This window comes from Aquarana catesbeiana, linkage group LG01 (genome assembly GCF_042186555.1).
Source record: "Aquarana catesbeiana isolate 2022-GZ linkage group LG01, ASM4218655v1, whole genome shotgun sequence".
NCBI classification, from domain to species: Eukaryota; Metazoa; Chordata; class Amphibia; order Anura; family Ranidae; genus Aquarana; species Aquarana catesbeiana.
The window spans coordinates 971421842-971430279 of record NC_133324.1 but is presented as its reverse complement, the minus strand read 5'-3'; positions in this window follow the sequence as shown (position 1 = coordinate 971430279).

Genomic DNA, 8438 nt, shown 5'->3' with positions numbered 1-8438 from the left:
TCTACAAGAAACTGGAGGAGGCTGTTTGCAGGTGTCCCGTAGTCTATCCTGGCTGGGCAAAATTGACTTCATTAAGATGACCTTATTGCTACGTTTACTCTGCTATTTCCGCTCCTTACACATGTCGATCGCAGGATCTGTTAAAATTTCAGTCCACAGTTATCCATTATATATGGGGGGGGCAAGTACTATAGACTGTCATTTAACCTATATACAGGTCCTCTTTGCCCATAAATTGAAAGAGGGCATTGGACTTCCACATCTCGCGCTGTATTTTCAGGCCGCTCAGGTGGCTCAGTTCTCAGCGGTGTATAACAACATCACCCTCCCAGACTTTCAAAATATCATCTTTAACCATTTGCAGACTCTGGGAATACTAGACACGCCCAAAAAAATGTCATCAGTGTACACAGGGTGTGTCTAGTACGAACTTCGATCTGCAGATGAAGTCAGTTAAAGCAACCGGACAAGTAAAAAAAAAATTTTTTTTTTTTTTTTTTTCAGTTTTTCTTTTTTTCAATAAATGTTCCTCTGTTGAACCCCTTATTAATCCTTAGTTTACTCTAATCAGCTATAATTAACTCCTTATTTTAAATCTTCATTCAATTATAATTTTTCCTTCTCCGTTCAATTATAATAGTCCTGCACCCTGGTGGGCGTGCTGACGTCACTGCTATTCCCTCCACCCAACCGTATGTTTCATCTCAGAAGATGTCATCAGTGGATTAATGATCTCCATTACCCCATTGACGACGTCTTCTGAGACGAAATGCGCGTCAGGTGGAAGGAGAAAAGCGTTTGTTTTTTGAAATGCCTGAAGTTTTTTTTACTCATTTGTAAGTAGACTACATTTTTATTAAAGTACATTATTGTTGGAAATTACGCAATGAGTGATAAATTCCTCTCTCCTCATATGCCTCGCTTATGTCTGGTGCCTGTTGTCCATCTGGCTGCATATACTTCTGATGGTTCATTGGACGTGCTGATTTCTTGAAGGGATATATATCTTCATGCCCACAGTGGCGAGTGAGCCCACTGGTGCACGGTTAGACCTTTAACAGAGGTCTCTGTGTCCGGTAAGCGTCCATATTTTGCATGGTGGTGGAACATTGCCAGTTGAGTTGGAGCACTTTTAAACTTTACAGTAGGTGTATTTAACACCATTCTCATCGCAAGCATTGGAAAGGGGATTAATCTCATTACTTTTATCTACTAGCATATTTTCACACAATGTGCGCAGATTGTGGCTTATGAATGGACTTTCTAATGTAACATTTATGGACTGGCACTTTATTGTTTATTACCAATGACAATTGTATATGTTTACATCTGTGTGTATATATATATCTATCTTCCGTATATACTCGAGTATAAGCCGAGTTTTTCAGCACATTTTTTTGTGCTCAAAATGTCCCCCCTTGGCTTATACTCGAGTCAAGCACTTTACTGCAGCAGAGAATGACATTTTCCGAACCGACTTTGGGGCCCTGTATCTCGAGGCCACTGGTGCTAGGAACCCCAAGTTTGGTGTGCAAACCCAGTGGAACTAGCACTACAACATATCCAAAGCTGGGTTTCTTAGCACCAAGTGGCCCCGAGATACAGGGCCCCAAAGTTGGTTCGGAAAATGGCATTCTCTGTGCAAAAAAGTGCTTGACATTTTCTGAACCGAATTTGGGGCCCTGTATCTTGGGGCCACTTGGTGCTAATAAACCCAGCTTTGAATATGTTGTAGTGCTGGTTCCACTGGGTTTGCACACCAAATTTGGAGTTCCAAGCACCAAGTGGCCCCGAGATACGGGGCCCCAAACTCGGTCAACTGTGTCCATCTACAGCAATGTCATTTTGGGACCCCTTTGGGTCCAGAGACCCCAAATTTTGGCTGCAGCTAGGGGGCATCTAGAAACCCTTAACTACCGAGTTTGAAGTTCGGGGGACCTATGGCTGCAAATGGGCACAGTGATGCTGCAAATGGGCATTGTTGACCCTCTTTTCTCTTTTCACTTACAGTAGCTGCGCATTTCTCACCCTAGGCTTATACTCGAGTCAATACGTTTTCACAGTTTTTTTGTGGTAAAATTAGGTGCTTCGGCTTATATTTGAGTATATATATATATATATATATATATATATATATATATATATATATAAAATAAAAAAAAAAATTTTTGCATTTTAATACATGAGCCCTTAATTGTTGAGCAACATAGCTCTACCAACAATGCACCACTATTATTTGGAATATATTTACACGTATCGTGCTGAAAAAAGCGCAAAATTGAAGAAACCTACTTTGCTTCATTTGTAAATAACTTTGCAATGCTTTGCACAAGAATCATAATTTTAGTGTTGTTTTAAACAGGACAAATTGCAAAAAAAAAAAAACGCACACTTTTTTTTGTGTGATAACATTATTTATTTATAAACTAACACTGCTCAAAAAAAAAAGAAAAAGTGACTTTTGTTTAGTTTTATTACATTTAATTGTCTAAGAATTGTGAAAAAAAAAAAATCATTGTTACAGGACAATATTCACAAAAAGAAATCCTTGTTTATCCTTGAAAAAACCAAATATGTATGACGTTGTTATCTTAAGTAATGGCAAAATTGTTAAATAAACAGACTCATAGCTGAAAATAGAAAATCGCTGTGGTCCATAAGGGGTGAACAGGCGTGAGAGCCGAAGTGGATGAATCTCCTCCAAACACGTAGCTTGACCCGTCGTTTTCCAAAAACGGCTCCATGCTCCCATTTCGCCGTAAAGAGATTTGCTAAGCTCGGGGACAAATTTAAGTCCCCCTTCGCCACACCTTGCTTTTTGTACATAATATTGACCACCATACCAGAAATGGTTCCCGGACTTTCCAAAAATCTAGGGCCTGCAAAATAAACTTCCTCTGTACTCTGTTAACGGCCCCACACAGAGATACTGGTGAAGGGGGGCCGCTCTGCGCTGGATCACGTATCTAATATGTGATCAGCACTTCCATTAGGGGTTGTGTGCGCCTGCCAACCTGGAGGTGCTGTAATTCGTCACAGCACAAGCTGATCAGCGGGTCCTGGCCAATGATTGATCTCCGGGACCCGCTGATTGGCTCCATCATTGTAAACAACACATAGCGCCGAACGCTGACAGGCAATCTTGCTGCTTCTTTACTTCCCACGAAGCTAGGGGAAAAAACAGCAAGGCCGCTTAGTAAAAGCACCACATAACACACACACACAGTAAACATTGATCGCCCTGGATGTTAACCTCTTCCCAGACAGTGTCATTAGTACAGTGACAGTGTATATTATTAGCACTGATCACTGTATTAGTGTCACTATTGATGTCAGTGTCAGTTAATCAGTTAGTGTACCTCCCTGACAGCCAGTGGAAGTTAGTGTCAGATTGCCTGCCGCATTATCACAGTCCCACTATAAGTCGCTGATCACTGCCATTACAGTAAAACCTTGGATTGCGAGCATAATGCGTTCTGGAAACATGCTTGTAATCCAAAGCACTCGTATATCAAAGCGAATTTCCCCATAAGAAATAATAGAAACTCAGATGATTCGTTCTGCAACCATTTATTCATAAGTCCTTCAGTTCATAGTCCATATAAAAAAAGATTATAGCAATGGGATTGGTTGTGTAACCATAAAATGTCCATCCACAAATGGAAGCAAAATCCATCAGGAGCTCCAGAGTATAAAAGAGAAGAGAGGAGCCTCTAAATGTAGCAATATGTTGCCAAATGTTGTACTTTCATTGAATGTAACCATAGTGCTACACTTAGAGGCTCCTCTCTTCTCTTTTATACTCAGTTGTGACATGACGCTACTCTTATATCAAGACATCGCTTGTATATCAAGACATCGCTTATATATAGTTACATAGTAGGTGAGGTTGAAAAAAGACACAAGTCCATCAAGTCCAACCTATGTGTGTGATTATGTGTCAGTATTTCATTACATATCCCTGTATGTTGTGGTCATTCAGGTGATTATCTAATAGTTTCTTGAAGCTATCAATGCTCCCCGCTGAGACCACCGCCTGTGGAAGGGAATTCCACATCCTTGCCGCTCTTACAGTAAAGAACCCTCTACGTAGTTTAAGATTAAACCTCTTTTCTTCTAATTTTAATGAGTGGCCACGAGTCTTGGTAAACTCTCTTCTGCGAAAAAGTTTTATCCCTATTGAGGGGTCACCAGTCCGGTATTTGTAAATTGAAATCATATCCCCTCTCAAGCGTCTCTTCTCCAGAGAGAATAAGTTCAGTGCTCGCAACCTTTCCTCATAACTAAGATCCTCCAGACCCTTTATTAGCTTTGTTGCCCTTCTTTGTACTCGCTCCATTTCCAGTACATCCTTCCTGAGGACTGGTGCCCAGAACTGGACCGCATACTCTAGGTGCGGCCGGACCAGAGTCTTGTAGAGCGGGAGAATTATCGTTTTATCTCTGGAGTTGATCCCCCTTTTAATGCATGCCAATATTCTGTTTGCTTTGTTAGCAGCAGCTTGGCATTGCCTGCCATTGCTGAGCCTATCATCCACTAGGACCCCCAGGTCCTTTTCCATCCTAGATTCCCCCAGAGGTTCTCCCCCCAGTGTATAGATTGCATTCATATTTTTGCCACCCAAATGCATTATTTTACATTTTTCTACATTGAACCTCATTTGCCATGTAGTCGCCCACCCCATTAATTTGTTCAGGTCTTTTTGCAAGGTTTCCACGTCCTGCGGAGAAGTTATTGCCCTGCTTAGCTTAGTATCTTCTGCAAATACAGAGATTGAACTGTTTATCCCATCCTCCAGGTCGTTTATGAACAAATTAAATAGAATTGGTCCCAGCACAGAACCCTGGGGCACCCCACTACCCACCCCTGACCATTCTGAGTACTCCCCATTTATCACCACCCTCTGAACTCGCCCTTGTAGCCAGTTTTCAATCCATGTACTCACCCTATGGTTCATGCCAACAGACCTTATTTTGTACAGTAAACGTTTATGGGGAACTGTGTCAAATGCTTTTGCAAAATCCAGATACACCACGTCTACAGGCCTTCCTTTATCTAGATGGCAACTCACCTCCTCATAGAAGGTTAATAGATTGGTTTGGCAAGAACGATTCTTCATGAATCCATGCTGATTACTGCTAATGATATCGTTCGTATTACTAAAATCCTGTATATAGTCCCTTATCATCCCCTCCAAGAGTTTACATACTATCGATGTTAGGCTAACTGGTCTGTAATTCCCAGGGATGTATTTTGGGCCCTTTTTAAATATAGGTGCTACATTGGCTTTTCTCCAATCAGCTGGTACCATTCCAGTCAGTAGACTATCTGTAAAAATTAGGAACAACGGTCTGGCAATCACTTGACTGAGTTCCCTAAGTACCCTCGGATGCAAGCCATCTGGTCCCGGTGATTTATTAATATTAAGTTTCTCAAGTCTAATTTTAATTCCGTCCTCTGTTAACCATGGAGGTGCTTCCTGTGTTGTGTCATGAGGATAAACACTGCAGTTTTGGTTACTGAAGCCCCCCGATTCACTCGTGAAGACTGAGGAGAAGAATAAATTCAATACCTTTGCCATCTCCCCATCCTTTGTAACCAGATGTCCTTCCTCATTCTTTATGGGGCCAATATGGTCTGTCCTCCCTTTTTTACTGTTTACATACTTAAAGAATTTCTTGGGATTTTTTTTGCTCTCCTCCGCTATGTGTCTTTCATGTTCTATCTTAGCTGTCCTAATTGCACCTTTACATATCCTGTTGCATTCTTTATAAAGTCTGAATGCTGAGGATGATCCCTCAACCTTGTATTTTTTGAAGGCCTTCTCCTTTGCTTTTATATGCATTTTTACATTGGAGTTAAGCCATCCAGGACTTTTGTTCGCTCTTTTAAATTTATTACCCAATGGGATACATTGGCTAATGCCCTTATTTAATATGCTCTTAAAGGAAACCCATCTCTCCTCCGTATTCTTTGTTTCTAATATTTTATCCCAGTTTATGCCTTTTAGCAAGGTTTGTAGTTTAGGGAAGTTGGCTCTTTTGAAATTCAGTGTCTTTGTATTCCCTTTATGTTTCCTATTTGTGTGATTTATACTGAAACTAATTTACCTGTGATCACTGTTACCTAAATTGCCCCGCATTTCCACATCCGTGATCAGGTCTGTATTGTTGGTAATCAGTAGATCCAGTAATGTTTTATTTCTAGTTGGTGCGTCTACCATCTGACCCATAAAATTGTCCTGCAAGACATTAAGGAACTGGCGAGCCTTAAATGAATGTGCGGTTCCCTCCGCCCAGTCTATGTCTGGATAATTAAAATCCCCCATTATGATAACACTTCCCATTCTTGCTGCTAATCCAATTTGTGATAGGAGATCCGTCTCCACTTCCTCCCTCAGGTTTGGGGGCCTATAGCATACTCCCAGTATTATTTTCCCCTTAGCTTTATCCCTTTGGAGCTCTACCCATAAGGATTCCACCTCCTCTCTAGCTCCCTCAGTGATGTCATCTCTCACATTCACTTGTACATTATTCTTGATATATAGGCATACCCCTCCCCCTTTTTTACCCTCTCTATCCTTGCGGTAAAGGGTATACCCTTGAATGTTTGCCAGCCAATCATGAGAGCTGTTGAACCAGGTCTCTGAAATTCCCACAAAATCCAAATCCTCCTCGTACAACAGTATCTCTAGTTCACCCATCTTGTCCGCCATGCTCCTGGCATTGGTGAACATGACACATAGTTTAGACCGGTCGCATATTGTCCTCGTATTGGGTGTTTCGAGATTGCAACTAGGACTTGCTACTATACTCACCTTGTGTTTTTGTGCTTTGGTTAACCTACCACTAATGCCCCCAATACTACCCTCTGGAATATCTTCCGCGCTGGCTATCTCTGCCTCTGGACCCTCCCCCCCATCGCCTAGTTTAAAAACCCCTCTAACTTTTTGGCCATCTTCCTTCCCAGCAGATCTGCACCCTCCTCATTTAGGTGCAGTCCGTCCCTTCTATAGTACCGGTTACCAACTGAGAAGTCGGCCCAGTCCTCCAGGAACCCAAACCCCTTCTTACTACACCAGCTCTTCAGCCACTTGTTTACTTCCCTAATCTCCCTCTGCCTTTCTGGTGTGGCTCGATGTACCGGTAGTATTCCTGAGAACACTACCTTGGAGGTCCTTTTCCTCAATTTAGCTCCTAAGTCCCTAAAATCGTTCTTTAGGACACTCCATCTGCCTCTGACTTTGTCATTGGTGCCAACGTGCACCATGACAGCCAGGTCTTCCCCAGCCCCTCCCAGTAATCTGTCCACAAGATCCGTGATGTGCCGAACCCGAGCGCCCGGTAGACAACATACTGTTCGGCGCTTCAGGTCTTGGTTACAGATTGCCCTCTCTGTCCTTCTAAGAATTGAGTCCCCTACCACCAGAATCTGTCTTTCCTTTCCCTTTGCTGCCCCCCCACTCTCACTGGAGGAGTTCTTCCCCTGGCAGCTAGGAGAGTCCCTCATCTCCAGCAGTGCTGGTCCCTGACTGGTTTCACCAATGTCACTCAAAGTAGCGTACTTATTGGGATGCTCCAGTCCTGGATCGGCCTCCCTGGCATTTCCCCCTCTACCCCTCCTGACTGTCACCCATCTACTCTTTGCTAGTGCCAGCACCTCTTTGTCTCCACCCGCCTCTGTGCTGGCCCCTGCCGGCACCTGCCGTGTACGTTCCTGGCTCTCCTTTAGTATGGAGGGACTTCTCAGTGCTGACAGTTGCTTCCCCAGATTCAGAACCTGGGCTTCCAGGGAAACAATGTGCTTACATTTTGCACAGCAGTATTCGCCCTCGATCTGATGATCAAGGAACGCATACATGCGGCAAGATGTACAAAGAGTCGCCTCTCCACACCCGCCGGGCATCGTACCTATTAAATTTAGTGAGGATTTGGGGATTTTACCCTGTCCAAATTACCTAACAGCTAGCTTCCTGGCACTAATCAAGACATCGCTTATATATCAAGACATCGCTTGTATATCAAGACATCGCTTGTATATCAAGACATCGCTTGTATATCAAGACATCTCTTATATATCAAGACATCTCTTGTATATCAAGACATCGCTTGTATATCAAGACATCGCTTGTATATCAAGACATCGCTTGTATATCAAGACATCGCTTGTATATCAAGACATCTCTTGTATATCAAGACATCGCTTGTATATCAAGACATCTCTTGTATATCAAGACATCGTTTATATATCAAGACATCGCTTGTATATCAAGTCAAAATTTATTTAAAAAATTTTGCTTGTCTTGCAAAACACTCTCAAACCAAGGTTTTACTGTACTAGTATATATATATATATATATATATATATATATATATATATATATATATATAAAATCAAGTATCTATACAAGACAATATGAACTGTCACACAAACCAAAT